This window comes from Lissotriton helveticus, chromosome 1_1 (genome assembly GCF_964261635.1).
Source record: "Lissotriton helveticus chromosome 1_1, aLisHel1.1, whole genome shotgun sequence".
In the NCBI taxonomy this organism is placed as follows: domain Eukaryota; kingdom Metazoa; phylum Chordata; class Amphibia; order Caudata; family Salamandridae; genus Lissotriton; species Lissotriton helveticus.
In genome coordinates, this window is record NC_136057.1 from 1142981969 (window position 1) to 1142998962 (window position 16994).

Consider the following 16994-nt stretch of genomic DNA (forward strand, 5'->3'; position numbering starts at 1 on the left):
AAAACTTTGCAGGTAGACTGTGTTGTTCTAACTTTTAGTTTGCGTGCTTTGGTATGTACAATCCTGGAGAGGGGAGGTAATGGGTTTGTGAATTCCAATGACATCAACATCCTACCACTTGGATTTTTCTACCAACCGCCCAAACATCATGTACCATGATGGCGTATGCCTGTAGGTGAAAACTTCATGGGTAACAGGGAACCCATATATTTGGTACCAGTGAACAACCATTTTAATGTCTTGAGCTCACTGGAAGAGATTAACTGACTGGTCTCGGGGAACTATGGTCAAACCAAAACCTTACCCGTTAGGTCAGAAGGCAGGGGCAAACGAGGTTTGGCTGAGGCAGGAAAGGTTGTACCCCTCCCCACTCCCACTGGTAAAAGCCACACAGATGAGGACTTATGGGCAACCGTTTTGAAATCAGTACTTCTAATGGATCTCGAGGGTCATACAGATAATTCCCATCTACATAGTAGCACATCTAGTGAACCACCTAGGATAATAACCCCTACTAACATCCCAGAAGCTGGTAAATTACCTCTTTGTAATATCGCTTCATGGAATATTACGGGTATTTCTTCTAAGTTAAATAATACCCTGTGGTGGCACTTTATCCTGCAATTCGAGGTTTTATGTTTTCAAGAAACCTGGTCAAGGGAGGCGACCCATATGAATGGTTACAGGAAGTAACGCACCCCAGAGATGGATGGTTAAGAGGAAGGGCTAAGGGTGGGCTGTGCACTTATATATCATGCAGCTTAAAAGTGGAGGTAATAACGATGTTTGTTAGTAATCTCTACTACCAAATGGTTATACTGGATTTAGATACAAAACACTGCATAGTCCTGACCAACTTTTACAATAATATCCCATCTGATAAAATGGGAAATGTAGTAAAAGATATGATCAAATCATTGAAATCTGCTTGTAAAAATAAGCTAAAAGACTTGATTTTAAGCCTGGCAGGGGCTTTTAACTGAGCACTATGTGCCAATGCTGATGTTAATTTATGTGGTGTTCTGAATGAAGATGGGGCATGCTTATCCCATTTTTGGCATTCTGCGCTGGGAGAGCAACTTAATGAATTAATTTTTAGCCTCAACGTGGGCTTTGTAAATTAATTATGTCAATCACCCATCCTAATGCTCTAGACATTTAATGGCAGGGGTTTTCACACCACCATAGACTACATTTTAACGTCATGTAATTATGTGTATAGGTTGTACTCGTTAACTGTTTCAGATAATCCTTTCAGCGATCACTTTTCACTGTGTCTGTCAGTGATACTACCCTCGAGTAGAGCAGTTAGACTCGATAAAAATGATCAGCTGCTAGAAAACATAGCGATCGTGAGATTGAATGGGTATTCCCTGCGCCGGGCCATGGTGGACCAGGTAGCAACAATTAAGAAAGTGGTGGACAAATGCAGATCTGGTATCGGGACTTGTTTGAGTAAATCAGCTGCCCCAGATAATATCCTAGCCTCGTTCCAGGTGATATCCAATGTAATAAAAGAATCCCTCCTAAGATGTAATAGCAGTAGCAGACATTCAAACGGATGGTTTGATTCCAGGTGTACCCTAGCATACTCCCTTTTAAAAACAGAGTTACACAAAACTCCTAGAAACCTAGCTGGCGTGAGGTGTGCCAGAGTGGAATATAAAAAAACTATAAAGGCCAGAAAAACTACTCTGAAAAGCGAGGCCTTGGTGTCTTTACATAAGGCCTCATTAACGAAGGAGAGTTCAGCATTTTGGAAGGTAGTTAAAGTTTTTTTTTCTCAAGCGAGGCTGGTCCCTCCATTGAAATTGCAATCGCTGAGGAAGACTGGATCAAACACTTTTCTAGAATATATAGTGGCGAGTGTAACCCCGATGTGATGGGTATTTATGGTCAGGAGGATTGTAACTTGAAGTCCACTCCTCACTACTCTGAGGTGGAGCGGGCATTATCCTTAAGCCAGGGTGGTAAGGCTCCTGGACCTGGTGGGATCCCCATTGATCTGTTTAAGTCAAACATTTCTTTGTGGGGGCCCACTCTGGTCCAGGTAATTACCGGGAGCTGCAACACCACGTTCCCATCGACTTGGGTAGAATCTACTATTGTACCTATATTTAAAAAGGGGGACAGACAGGACCTTGGTTGTTACTGGCCAATCTCCTTGCTGGACGCAGTAACTAAAGTTATAGGTAGGATAATCTTAGAATGCCTCCACGATTGGGCAGAGGAGAACTCTGTCCTATCCGACCTGCAATACAGATTCCGAGCAGGATAGGGGATGGCGGAACAGGGCCTAAATCTGTCTATCTTGTTGGGGAAGTACACAAGGAAAAAGAAGGGGAACCTATTTTTAGCATTTGTGGATCTCACAGCCGCTTTTGACTGTGTCATGGGGGTTGACGTTCAGATTATCGACTTGCATAAGCGATTTTACTGTGATGCCAAGGCACATGAAGGGCGAGCGTTCGGCTGCATTCCCGATTAGGAGCGGAGTCAGACCAGGTTGTGTCCTGGCTCCATTTCTTTTTAATCTCTATATCAATGGCCTGGGGGAGGCGGTCCTGAAAGATAATAATGACTTTCCCAAGTGGCCAGACGTTCAATTCCAGCCCTTCTTTACACAGACGATACGGTGCTGATGTCCCGCAAACAAATAGGTCTTCAGAGAGTGCTAGACAGTTTCTCCCATTTTATGAAAGATCTTGGCTTAAGAGTAAACTCCTCTAAGACCTTTATTATGCGATGTGGCTCTGGTGTCATGAAATTTAAAGATATGTTTGTGGCAGGACAGAAGATTGGGGTAACCAAGAGGTTCTCATATTTGGGAATCCTTTTTGGTCATAATGATAGTTGGGCACAAACTGTAGCAGCAAAAAAATTGGTACTCTTAAGAACAACATCTGCCCTTACTACCTTTGCCAGAAAACTGGGAAAAAGGCCACCTGAGGAGCGCATAAAAATGTACAAGGCAAAATGTGTCTCTTCAGTAGTGTATGGCGCAGGGGTTTGGGGGTTTACTGACTTGCTGCCTATTCAACGTATTGAAAATCAATTCCTAAGGCACATTTTATCTGTTCCCAACAGTACATCATAATGTATATGCCACGCGGAGTTGGGACTTCCCTTCATCTCTGATTTAATAAAGCTTGAGCCTGTGCTCTTATGGCACAGGCTCTGGAATAAAGATGAGGCAAAATTAGACAGAGATATTCTACTAGATGCTTTGAGACTAGAAGGGATCTTAAAGATCCCATGGATAAGGTACGTCCGCAACTTCTTACAAGATATCGGTTGCATAGACTGTTTTAATAACCCTAGAACTATTGGGACTATAACAAGAAAATAATTACGAAAGGAGGGCCTCTTGGTGCTGGACCCTATTAGAATGTCTTCCAAGATACTAAAACCAACAGTCCTGCACCACCAGTTGATTTTATCCACTTTTAGCCTTCAACCATATTTGACTTTTGTACCCGGAGTATACAATAGGTTTTTATTAACTAGATTTAGGTTGGGGGTATTTCACAGACTAGTCACTTTACCTACAATGAACGACTGGACTCATAACCTTCGACCCTGCCCCTGTGATAATATCCCCATCCAATCTACGATTCATGTGGTCTTCTTTTGTAGATTCTATACCCACGCAAGGAAAATGTACCAGTTTTTAAATTGTGTGGCCTCCGCCAATGTTGACCTGCTCTTCTTGCACTGCAACACCTAGATAACGAGCATAGTGTTATTAGAATTGTAATTTTTCTGATGGAAGTTCTGAGTCAAAGGAAAAGTATGCTTATTTAATCTATTCTAATCGGACGAAGGTCTCAATTTATTACTGTTTTTTAACTTTGTAACATATTCTAGATTATGTGTGCATTTGTAGGATACTTTTAAACTCATGTACTGCTTGATATTTTTTTTATACGCTTTTATGATTGTCTGATATAGCAATCGAATAAAGCTTTCTTTGACTTTGATCAACTGGCTTTTCTCCACAATGCCTCCATTAATCTCTCTTCTGAAAACACAATGTTCTAAACAACCTGTCATTCCCCTGCCACCTATGTCTCTGCGCATGTGCAACTTCTGGAGTCTCACTATGGACATGCCTTTTGGGTCTCGCGACTGATGGCTAATAATAAGTCCGTGCCACCAAGAACCCAGCGAGTCTATAGTCTTTCTGGTCAGCTTTAATTCATTGACATATGACGTGGGGTTTGGATCCCTTTTACTTTTTTGCAACTCTTCATCTGTGATCTAAAGGCTGAGTCGTCCTCTTCTGCTCCAAGTTGGATGTTTTCTCATAAGTTAAATCAAGTTGGCTGTTTACTACTGTTTTCCTCCTGTCCGCTTAAGTTGAAGGTTTTCTTGCAGATATGCACTTCACGTTGGGTTACTTCTCAATGTTGCATGCAGTAAAGAAACAGTTACTGTGATCATGCTGCGTCTTGAGGATATTGCCTGTGACAATACTGTGTGTTTGATCATATCTTTTCAGCTGCTTCCGAGATAATATTATAGAGTTATTTGCATATTATAATTGAACTTACTCTCGTTAACAAAATCTTACATTTCATCTATGTTAAGGCTAGAAACGCCCCACTGGCCACAAATGACAGATAAAATACTGTCTTGTACCAGCCCTTGGATACAAGTCCAGTAGCAGGGACTGGATAGTTACTGGGCTCATAGAAAAGGCACCACTGTTTGTCTGACCATGCAGACAGCGGGTATTTAATATGTCTTCATATTCTCGTAATAAAGCATGGATGATCCTCACCTTTTTGCTTGTTATTTAACAAAAAGAGCAGATGATATATTTAGTTCATTCCTATTTCGGCCTATATCAAGCTTTAAGAATCTCCACTGAGATTGGGGTTTATGACTCTCTTACATGTTGTTTCCCTTAATTGCAGCATTTGACTGCGGTAAAAAATGTATGGTGAAAAACAAATCCGTAAGCTTTTGGACATTATACCATTAAATCTTATGCTCATAACAGGAAACCTATATTGGTTATTAAGGCCCAACTTATTTAGTGTGACAAACATATCTTAAGGCCTATAGGCATTTAATGGTAGATTTTTACATCTGTTCAGTTGCCGTGTGGGTAAGCTTATGCATAGTGCAATCTTGAAACGATTATGGTGAAAAGCGAATAATAAAGACTATAGGACTGATCGGAATATCGGGAAAAGTCATGTCAGATGTCGTATGTCTGATCTGTTTGTTATAAAAAGGTTATGACAAATGAAATACACCAGACTTATTTGCAGTGAAAACCATAGGTTAAAACTGTTGTTTTGTAGTAAAGCCTGTCAATAGGCATTTTGTTACACAGAATCTCAGTAGCAAGTGGTTTGTGTCCCTCTCTGGCAAACCTTCTAGGTTGACGATTTACACTCTGCGATGCCTTGCTAGGCCCTATTAGAAAGTGTTGGATATAGTTTTGTCAACCGTGTACTTGTAGACGTTTGTAATCGCATGCATAATGTTTAGATGTGTGTGTATTCACGTACTTTCTACACCTATTCGCTATGTTTATGTGAAAGGATTGTTTTCGTCTTTTATTCTTTTAATTATCTTGAAAATGCTTGCTTTTTGTGTTTTTATTGTATGTGAGTGAGTGGGTGAATGCAAGAATGAGTTAGTGCATGGACGAATGGATGCAATATTGAAAGGAGGAGTGACAGGGTGCATGAATGATGAGGTACTGTATGCCTAAACTCACCATTGACTGAAGAGGCACTGTCAGTAATAAGCTAGACCTATTGTCATTGTCATTGCCAATGCTTGTTTAAAAAAGGCCTTCCGTAGTATATCATATGATATCAATTGTTGCATCTATTTTTGCTGCTAAATACAATTTCTTAGGTCATATAATATCTGCAAGTGTATTCCTTAAAAGGTAGCCATCAGGACGAAGAGGATGGTATTTTACCCCCTTTCATAAAGAACTACGGTGCATATTAGCAAGAAATAGCGATATTTATTGCTAAATGCGCTTAGCAATTTTTTTTATCTCTGCCTATCGCTGGATATGTTAGCGGAGAAAACCTACTACTAGCAACGTTTTTCTCCATTGTGCTAAAATATCCAGCGATAGTGGCGAAATGCGTGAATATCGCTGGAAATCCAATGATATTCATGCATTAACGCCAATGGGGACTTAATCTGAAAATCCACCTCCTATTGGATAAACAGGTAAGTCATGTTTTTAGCAGACGTTAGATTATAGCGATAATTGCGCTTAGCGTGATTTTTTTTTATCGCTATGCCTGCCTTGCTAATAGGCGATAGGTGTGTTAGCGACTGCTTTCAGTCGCTAATAGTTTGGGTACGCCCACTTTGCATTTCATTAGCGATAAATATCGCTGACATGCAAAGCGGGCCCCAAACCGGTCGCTATCGCCTAAAAGCTGTCGCTAACTGCTAGCGACAGCTTGCTAATAGGGCGATAAAAATATCGCCGCTTTAGCGGCAAAAAGTGCAGCTAAAGCCGCGATATGGCCCTTGCTAATATGCCCCTACTTTCCATAACATTCTTTGATCGCAAGTAGGTGCACCTTAAATAGGTGTGTTCTGGGAGGAACTAAGATGGTGTACCTCAACTGCAGTTTTCGACAGTGGAATGGACACATTATTTTATATTTCACATATTTACAGTTGTATGACACCTGACACATTCACATGCCCTGAGTCTGGTAAACGAGCACTAAGTGACTCATATATATGGGTGTGAAGTGGGGGGGGGGGGGAGATCGTGCCTGTACTCTATGCACTTGAAGCACTTTAGGGCCTACAAATAAAAGCGAAAACATTGCACATATTTTGTTTTTATGCCCGGCGCATGATAGGGCAAGGAGTAAATGGATTTGACCACTATGTAATTCGCTGGGATTTAGAAAACACCAAGAGGCGCTGAGGGTATTGACAAAAAGTCAAGAACCCTACCACATGTTATATTTGCGTTATCAAGATATTTATTTATTGTGGGTTTAATAAGGAAGAGAATGGGGTTAAAACTATGATATACCAAAGATTAAGATATCTCTGATTGTGGAATTTACCTTGGGCTGTATGAATAATTAGACATCTACCCCTTGTATATTTTAAAGTTTTATTGAATGAAATTGTTTTATTGCGATCGTGGATTCTTTTATTGAAATCATGTAATATTTGGCCGGATACATTTTAGATTATTTTAGGAATTATGTTTTATAATGAAATCGTTTATGGCCTTTGGCACAAATAAAAATGTATACATACATATAAATAAACGCTTCCACAGAAGCAGCTCAGCTAGAACTGCGGTGGGGATATATTGAGCCCACACCAGTAATTATAAATATGAGGTGTGCGAAATATTCCCTTTGGATATTGTCTACTTGCATCACATTGCGAAGGTATGCTTTAAAATGCCAGTCAGGATAAATCAGTGGCGACCATGCACTAACCAAAGTTGTTTCTGAAAGCACCGCAACCTGATACGGTTTTATTTAAATAACAAATGCCGGTATTTAGAAAGCCAGGAGGTGGGTTTTCATTATGCTACCTAGGCAGGTCACAACAGACTTGTACCGCTAAAATGAACTTCTTAATGCGCAGATTAGATTTTGCATTGTCGTCCATTGTCGTTGCTCAGCAGACACGTTCTGTCTACTGTCAGATTACAGTCTGCTTTCTCTGCTTCCACAAATCTCCATTGCTAAGAAGATGCCTGCCAGGAACATTATTTATAAAACATGAATAGTTGTTCAGGTCTATGAACGGCGCCCATTTTATTATGGAACAGGAACCATGAACAATGGCCTGAGGAGAGTTTCAGGAAAACAATAAGCGTGATGGTTGGTGTTCTTGTTCACTGCTTGACTACACTTGGAAGTGATCGCCGTGGAAAGAGAATGAAACTCATTGCGCTTGTAAATTGAAACTGAGAAGAAAGGAATTGTTTTCAAAATTGTTGGCCTGAACTACTAGTACCCTTCTTTAGAACCTATGAAGATAATGTGCATTGGCACACATCAAACCGGCTTGGCAGACAGGCTGGGAAAGAACTCGGTTTAAGTATAAGCCGAGGTTGACCCCCCACAGTGCTAGAACCTTATAGGACTTGGATGTAAACAAATATTGGAAAAAGCGGAAAGGTCTGGGCTGTTTAGGGTGAATATGTTGTTGTAATGGTTCCACATTGTGTGATGTGGATGCACAAACAGATCCAATTCATACAAGTGCCCACAGATCAATAGGCAACACATTCAGAGCACACAAACAAGCATACTTGAAGAGATAACATATATTGGCACACATAAAGATAAAGGTGAAGGCAATAACTCAGGTAACAGAGACACATTGCAGATCCAATGACCTAACAGGTGAAAGCCTCAAACAGCAGAGCCAACCTCCCAGCAGTATAAGACATGTAGGCCTCCCTCGCTGTAGAAGGTAATGTAGTTGGATGATTCATGGGGTGTTTGGGTCGAACAATCTACACATAGCTGACTACATCAGAGTTTGCAGAGTGAGGGAGTTACATTGTGATGTATAACACTAGTGTTGCCAGACAAGGTGCTGTAAATGACTGAGAGAATTGTTTGTGCAATCTTTTTTATTGCTTGGTGCATTATGAAAGTATGATTGTCAGTTGTGTTGTTAATCGCTAAGTGATGTGAATCAGTGAGTTATGGTAAGAGTGGTGGGGTGACAAGTGGGTGGGTAGTCAGTTATGTTGTGGGAGATTTTGGAACATACCTTTACGAGGCGAGGCCCCACCAATTTAATAATACAATATCATGTCAGGTCAAAATGCAGTATCAATGAGAAAACCTGGCCTTTACTTCTTGTAAGTATAGCTGAAAGAACCGGACTTTCATCATAAAATGCATGTTAGATAATAAAAAATAACCAAAACTATGTAAAAGTCAGAAAATCAGACAATAAGATTCCCACAGTCAAAATCAGATTACGAGAACTGGGGATATGAATTGTTAGAATATAGAATAAAAAAGCAAAAAAGAATATTTGCAAATACAAGGCAATGGATGTGGTTGAACTGTGACCTAGGTAGGATTTCCGGCTGACTGTAACAGAGCAGGGGTCCGGTAAGTCTAGCTACTCAAAAAGTCTAAACGTGGCTGAGTATCATGTCTAGCAAACTGTTGTTTTGCCCGCTCTATTTGGAATATTCTGACTTACTTTTTTCCTTCTCAGAACAGCCATGAAAAGACTGACTGTCCAGAAATGAAATAATACAAGTGACCTCCACGCTCTGGGAGAAAACTCTCATGGTGTCAAGGCGATACGTTTTCAGCAGCGGCAAAAAACATGATGGTGGATTAGCAAATTATTAGTGCCTTCAAAGTAGCCTTGTGGTGGTGGTTCCTCTGGAGTCAGAGAGATATCTGCGAGACAGGTGGAGATCTTGCAATATTGGCTATGACCTCTGCTACCTTGGCAGGAAACCATGTTGCTCCCCAAACACTAAATAACTCCCTAGCAATTGTTTCTGGAAGTAAAACCCATCCTACCTTTAGACCTGGTCATATTTTGGGAACCAGAAATCTCTCAGCAGGGAATTTTTATAGCCAGAGAGAGCTCCACGTGGCTGGATGCCCTTACTCCGAGGTCCTCATTAAACCTTTTTCTTCACAGCAAAACACTCCAAGACGCACAAACCTAGAAATCATGCCCACCAAGGTCATGCTATTCTGGGCCAATTCAATGTATTGTCATGGACCTCCAGGGGATCATCATCTTGGTCACATCTGCAGTGAGAGGCTTTTAGGGAGGCTTCAAAGAACTAAGGGGCATATTTACAAGAAATGCGCAGAGCTGCGGTAAATAACAATACATTGCTCCCCTTTGTTTTCCTTAGTTAAAAAAAAGCTGCCTAGCGCCAAAGACACCCTTGCGCCAAAGTGCAAGAGTGCCTGCATTGCAAGGAAATATTGTTGAGGTGCAGGAAGGTGTCCCTTCCTGCACATAAACAATCAATATTGGGGATTTGCTTTTTCTATGTGTGCTGTACGATCATCATTATTTAATGATTGTTTATGTGCAGGAAGGGACACCTCCCTACACATAAACAACCATTAATGGCATTTTGCTCTTTCTATGAGTGCTGCAAAAAGCAACAATGAGGAGAAATACAGTATTTCTCCTCATATTGTCATTCTAGTGCCTGCTATTGCATGGCATTAGTTTTTGACGCTGCCGCAGATTTACAACTCATTGTAAATCTGGGGCAGTATCAAAAAGCCATTGGTGAGATGGGGGGGGGGAACAGGGGGGGCCTTCCTAGTGCATGGTAGAGTAGCCCCGTGTGTCAAGGAGTATCACCCTCTCTATAGTGATTAAGAAGAAGAGGGGAAGAAGGGTCGAGAGAGAAGAGCACAGTAGAGCAAAAGAACAAACCATTGTTGGCCAACTGGGCCATAGATTCCTTTTACAAACCGGGGGTAGGCGAGGCTCAGCAGCACACACCATCCCGGAGAAGTTACTCTCCACAGAACAGGAAGGAGGGCGGGTCTCCAGACAAGGACACATCTCCAGAGGAACGCTCCCAGGCCGCCACCAAGTTGTTTGACAGGTGGGGGGCAGGATTGAAGGAGCGGGCAGGGAACCCACTCAGCCTTCCTGAGGGACCATTGGAGACGACCAAAACAGATATTGTGTCCAGGGACAGGCAGCAGTCTGTTACCGGGTTGCGGGACAAGAACTGGATGTAGCACACCCCTCCCCAATTGTGCGGATATGCTGTATAATGTCTTGACGGGCCTGCGAGGAGGTCTGGTCGTCAGGGCGAGACAAGCACGCAAGTTCATCGTGTCCATTGTGACTTTGCTGGCTCCCACTTGAGAGGTGGCAATCTGGCAGGGCTAGGTGGTGGTGTGAGGGAGAGATGGAGCAATTGGGCAGCCTATTGAAAATATCGCACAACCCGGCGTTTGGTCTCCCAGTGAAGGATGAGAGCAAACGGGTGACCCCACTGGTATTGGATAACCAGACTACGCAACTTGTCCGTGATGGCCTTGAAGTCTCTGCGTCATCTTAAGGTGGTGGGGGCAAGATCCTGGAAAAGCTGGATTGTAGTGCCATTGCACTTGAGCTCCGGTTTGGAGCTGCTTCTTTAAGGATGGCCTCTTTTTCGGTGAAAAAATGAACCATGGTCAGTATGGTACCATGCCAGGACGCCCAGAGGGGCCCGACACACGGCGAGCACAATCTAGGGCTGGGGTAAAGGTCATCATCACCCCGTATGTCTGAAAGCAGGTCTGCAACAAAAGTCATAGTGTCCGTACCTTCGGCTCTGATAGGGATTCCGCGGAGGCGCAGGTTGTTGCGGTGCCCCTGATTATCCAAGTCCTCCTGTCTGAGTTGGAGTTCAATGTGCTGTTCTTCTAGGGTGGCAAGGCGTTGCCACAACCTTTCTTGGTCACCCCACCCCAGGCTCGCCATGACTACGGCCCCCTGTTTGAAATGTCTATCCCTTAATGTGAAGGGGCTTAACTCCCCCAGTAAGCTGCTGCAGATCTGATGCTACCTCTTGCTCCTCAACCCTGATGTAATCTTCCTTCAGGAGACCCACCTGGTCAAGGCAGATGTAACTCGCATGGCTCATCCTCAATACCCGCTCCAATTCTGGGCCAGGACTCCCTCTAAAACTGCGGGGGTAGCAATATTATGTAGAGTTGGCATCCAGCAAGTGGAACCCAAAGTAACTCGCAGTCCTGATGGCAGATTTCTTAAGGTGATGGTCAGAGTTGGTTGCAACACTCTCACTCTCTGTAACATCTATGCCCCCTATCAGGCACAGGATCTCTACCTTCGGGAGACTTTATGGGAACATGTGCCTTGTACGGATCCTTCTCTCATTATAGGGGGGGATTTTAACATGGTATGGGACACCAGCATGGACCGTAGTGATGGCTCCTCTCACGGGGCGGGGGCCATGTCCTCCACCTTGAAAAGACAGGTGACAGACTTAGGCTTAATAGATACATGGCACGACCACTCTCCTGATATATGTGACTATTCCTACTTTTCTCATGTCCACCGCTCCTACTCGCGCATCGACTTTTTTTTGTTTCGCACTCACTGATTAGTGACACACTCTCGGCCTCCATGTCAGACATCTCTATGTACGACCACGCACATATCACACTCATCATGCATGATCTTTCCACCCACTCCATGTTCTAACGGACCCGTTTGATGTTGTGGAACCCCGAGCAGCCATTGACTCTTATTTTGATGTGAACGACCTACCTGAGACTCCTTTTCCTGTGGTATGGGATGCCTTCAACACCACCCTTCGTGGGCAAATTACATCCTTAGCAATTGCTCGGGCATGAGAGTTCTGACTTCTTGAACATACCCTCTCCAAGGATATTAAGGCATCGGAGAAGCTCGATCAGGAGCAACCGCGGGCTATCCATAAGAGGCGTCTAGAAATGCTTAGAGGCCAACTCCGTGCACACCGTACCAATAAGGCAAAGCGTGCTCTCCTGGCACTGAAGCAGCGCTACTTCAAAGGGGCGAACAAGGTGGGCACCGTTCTTGCCCGGCGACTGCGGATGCGCGGTGTCAAGGCCCATATTGCCAACGTTAAGCGCACAGATGGTACTCGCGCCACTACTGAGGCAGCTAAGCTTAAAGCTTTTCATGCATATTATTCACTCCTCTACGCTAAAGAGCCACCCCCTCTTGATCAGATCCAGGCAGTCCTTGACAACTGCATCTGGCCCCTGATAAACCAGTACCATGCCTAACTGCTAGAAGAACCGCTATCTCAGTACGAGCTCAATGGTGCCCTCAAAGATTTACCACTTGGAAAGTCTCCAGGACCAGACAGATTGCCACTCTCCTTCTACCGCAGCTTTGTCCACAACCCCAGCCCTATCTGGTCCAGCTTTTCAACTCCTTTACGGCCGGGGCAGGCCCATCCACCTCCATGGGGTTAGCCAATATTGCTCTAATTCCCAAACCGGGTAAAGATCCCACACTCTGTCCCTCTTTTCGCCCCATCGCACTTCTTAACACAGACCTTAAGATAAACGCTAAAATCCTAGCCAAGCGTCTTGACCCACTTCTTCCAGGCCTTATAGATCCTGACCAGGTTGGCTTCATCCGCAATACCCAGGGGGCGGACAACGTGAGGCGCATTGCACATCTTGTAGGGAAAGCTCACCATTGGAACATACCTGCTTGTTTACTGTCCCTCGACACGGAGAAAGCATTTGATCCGGTGGATTGGACCTTTCTCCGGGCGGTACTAAGTTAAATAGGGATAGGCCCCCTGATGATAGTCTGTATCATGGTTCAATACAGCTCAACAATGACTCAGGTTCGGGTGAATGGCCAACTTACTAGCCCCATTTCAATTTACAGAGGCACGCAACAGGGGTGTCCTTTGTCCCCCCCTCCTGTTCACCCTTGCGGTGGAACCCCTTGCCATTATGATTTGTCAAGCATCCAACATTCACAGCATCCCCCTTGGAGATCGACAAACTAAGGTAGCCCTGTTTGCCGATGACCTTCTCACGGTGACTGGCCCGCAAACGTCCCTGCCGGCCCTCCTCAATCTCCTGCATATATATGAACAGGCATCCGGCCTGAAGATCAATTATGACAAATCTTGGGCCCTGGATCTTACTATCCCAGCAGAGGAGCTCCCAGCATTACAGAGGATTGCCCCCAATAAATGAGCCCCTCCCTCCATTAGATATCTAGGTCTCACTTTAACTCCTACCCTTGCCACCTGGTCACAAATAGAACGTGCTGGTAGACTTGAGGACCAGGAAGCACCTCACACTTTCATGGCTGGGCCGCTTGCATGCAATCAAAATGTCCATACTTGCCAAAATCCTGTACCTGTCCCAGTCGCTTCCCACTCCTATCCCACAACATCAGATTCAAGGTCTGCAACGAGAGCTCACCAGGTTCATTTGGGGGGCCGTAAGCCGCACTTTTCTAATAAAATCCTAATGTCACCCCGGGACAGAGGGGGTCTGGCCTGCCCCAGTTTGATGGACTATTACTGAGCCTCACATCTTTGCTTTATTTAGTAGTAGTCGTCATGGGAAAGTGAGCAAGTGTGGCTCCACATGGACAGGGTGGTGACTGGACGCTACATCTGCGACTTACCATGGCAGCCTCGGTTCCCACGGTCCCGAAGCTCGTACATGGCACTTCCCACCAGGACCGTCCTTGAAATTTGGGACAAGGTAGCTCTATCGAAAGGCCTTACCACCTTCCCGTCCCCTCACAGTCCCATTTCTGGCAATTCCCACTTCCCCCCAGCGCTACATTACCTCTCGTTTTCTGAGTGGCTCGACGGTGGGCGTAGAACAATTAGAGACCTCTTCGCAGGAGATGTTTTTAAACCTTTTGAGCACTGCAAACAGGAGTTCCACCTTGCAGAGGGGGCCCGATTACAATATCTGCAACTCCGGCACTGGGTGCACACTAGTTCCCTGACGCTCACGGCCACACGAGTTCTTTGAGCGGATGGTCTGCTCCTTTGACGAATCCAAGGGCCTTATATCTCGTATATACCACATTCTTCAACACCCCCAAGGATTGCCACCCACCTCTATAAAACCAGGTGGCAATCTGACCTATCTGTCAACATCATGTATGCGCAATGGAACCACCTCTGGTGTGACATCCCTAAAGTTTATCGATGTATTTCCCAGCGGGAGATGGCATATAAGGTTATGACTCAATGGTACTATACCCCTCATAGGTTGCATAAAATGTTCCCTGCATCTTCTCCTCTTTGTTGGCGCTGTTCGAACTCCCCCGGCGACTTTCTCCTTGTTTGGTGGACTTGCCCCCTTTTGGACACCTATTGGAAAGAAATCCTTAGCCATATCAAAGTGGTTCTTGGCTTCCCCCTGCCTGAAACTCCAGCCAGTGTCCTATTGGGTATCAAGCCAGATAATCTGACACGTAGTGACTGGTACATCTGCCTTCACATGCTGGGTGTGGCCAAACAACTCAAAGCCATATACTGAAAAAAAGCTGAGACTCCCCCTATCAATATCTGGTTCACTCACCGATGGCAAACCATGGCGATCGAACTGCTCATGGCACGCCTACAGTCCCTAGATGCCCATTTCACCAAACTCTGGCAACCGCTAATCACTCACTTTTGCAAGTTAGAACATGCTTGCCTCCAAACCCCAAATCCTCGGGCCTTGCGCCTATTTGAAGACGCTGTATACACCCCGATTTTGACACACACCTCTGGCAACCACAATAATACTCTGTGCACTGTCCACTCATTATCCACTGGTTTGGAGCCACCGCCACATTCCTCCCACCCTCTCCCCTTTCCTGGCCTTCCTAGTCATGCCTCCAGGTAGAACTTCCATATCACAACACACCCCCCTTTTCCTCTTTTCACTCTCCTCTCACTCTCCTCTTTGCTCCTCTTCTTGGCCCACTCTGTCCCCTTACCTTCCTCACAGAGGGGTTCCCTCCTTGTATTTCTCTCGTTTCTATCTGTCCTCGTGTTTATCTCCCTATGGTTGAGTTTACTTGATTTCATCATTTGGAGGAGCACTCAATATGCGCCTAACACACACGAATGCCTTGCTACGCGGCCGGCCCTGTATGGGTTGTAGGCAACTTGCTGTGTAACCCAGTACATCTGCATAGCTTTGTATTGTTCCATCCTTGCAATTTGACTTTTGGTCTCATCACGTGGCCGGCCCGCCAAAGGGTTGTAGGCAACTTGCTGTGTAAATGAAGAGTCTTCTTCCTTTCAAAATATAATAAAAAAATATTTCAACCAAAATGTCATTGTTGGGGGGCCAAGATGGCGGATTGATGCCGTCAGTGCAGAGAGTAGCTGCGGAGATCCGGCAGCACTATGACCGTTAATTGATTCTTTTTTTACTTTTGTATCCCGTGGTCAAGACTGGGGCTGAGCGAGGAAGACATCGGGGGGCTCGGGATAATCAACTTACCCTGCTCGTTAACATACAGGTTACACAGTAACCTCCTAGCGGAGCCGAGGCAGGAGCCACGCAAGGGGCCGCGGAGTGGGGGTGAAGGCGGAGCAAACCAGAGGCGAAAACCTGCGATCGCCGAGCATCGGAGTGGTGTGCCAGAGCGGACCGCACTCACAGTACAGCACAGAGACCTGGAGTGGTGGAATAGTGACAAGCACACAAACACACGGAATTGAGCGGCGGAGGCTCAGCGGGACCGAGGAGATAATATACCTGCGAGACGCCTGGTGAGGAACCGCTTGGTGGAACAAGCAGAGCAAGCAGTGTGGGAGCAGCTCTTGCGGCGGGTGTTACGATTGCATTGGGGAGTTCGGGAAGCTCGGGACTAAACGACTTACAGGCTACACAGCAACTTCTCAACGGAGCCGGTGCTGGAGCCACGCTGGGAGCTGGGAGCAGGGTGCCACGGAGCGAGGAGGTGGAGGCGGAACAAGGCAGAAGCGGAGAGAGGTGAAACCTGTGATCTCCGAGCCGTGGAATAGTGGCAAAACATACGGAACTGAGCAGCGGAGCTCAACGCAACTAAGGAGACGGTTTGCCTACGAGACTGGTGAGGAAATTGCTTTGGGGAATGAGCGGAGTGGGAGCAGCACCTGTGGCGGATGCTACGGCTGCGATCCCTCGAGCACCGGGTCAGAGAGATTTTCGGACAATTAATCTCCCGCGGCTGACCTTGAAGACCTCACAAGGGGGGACGGTACTTACCCGGCTAAGCTTTTTGGTTCATTGGAGGATAGGTTTTGACTGGTCTGGCCCTACAACAACTGCCGCAGCAACTCTGCCCATGATGGCGCCTAAGAACCCTGTAAGGAGTACAAGAACCACAAAGCAGATGGGAGCTAACACTGTGGAACCCGAAGTAACAACAATGGCGACAGGGGCAGTAGCAGTAACGGATTTAATTCCAGATGGCGGCAAGAAAGGGAGCAAACAGGAGAAATCTGGCCTGAATGCTGGTAAGATGCTCCCCCG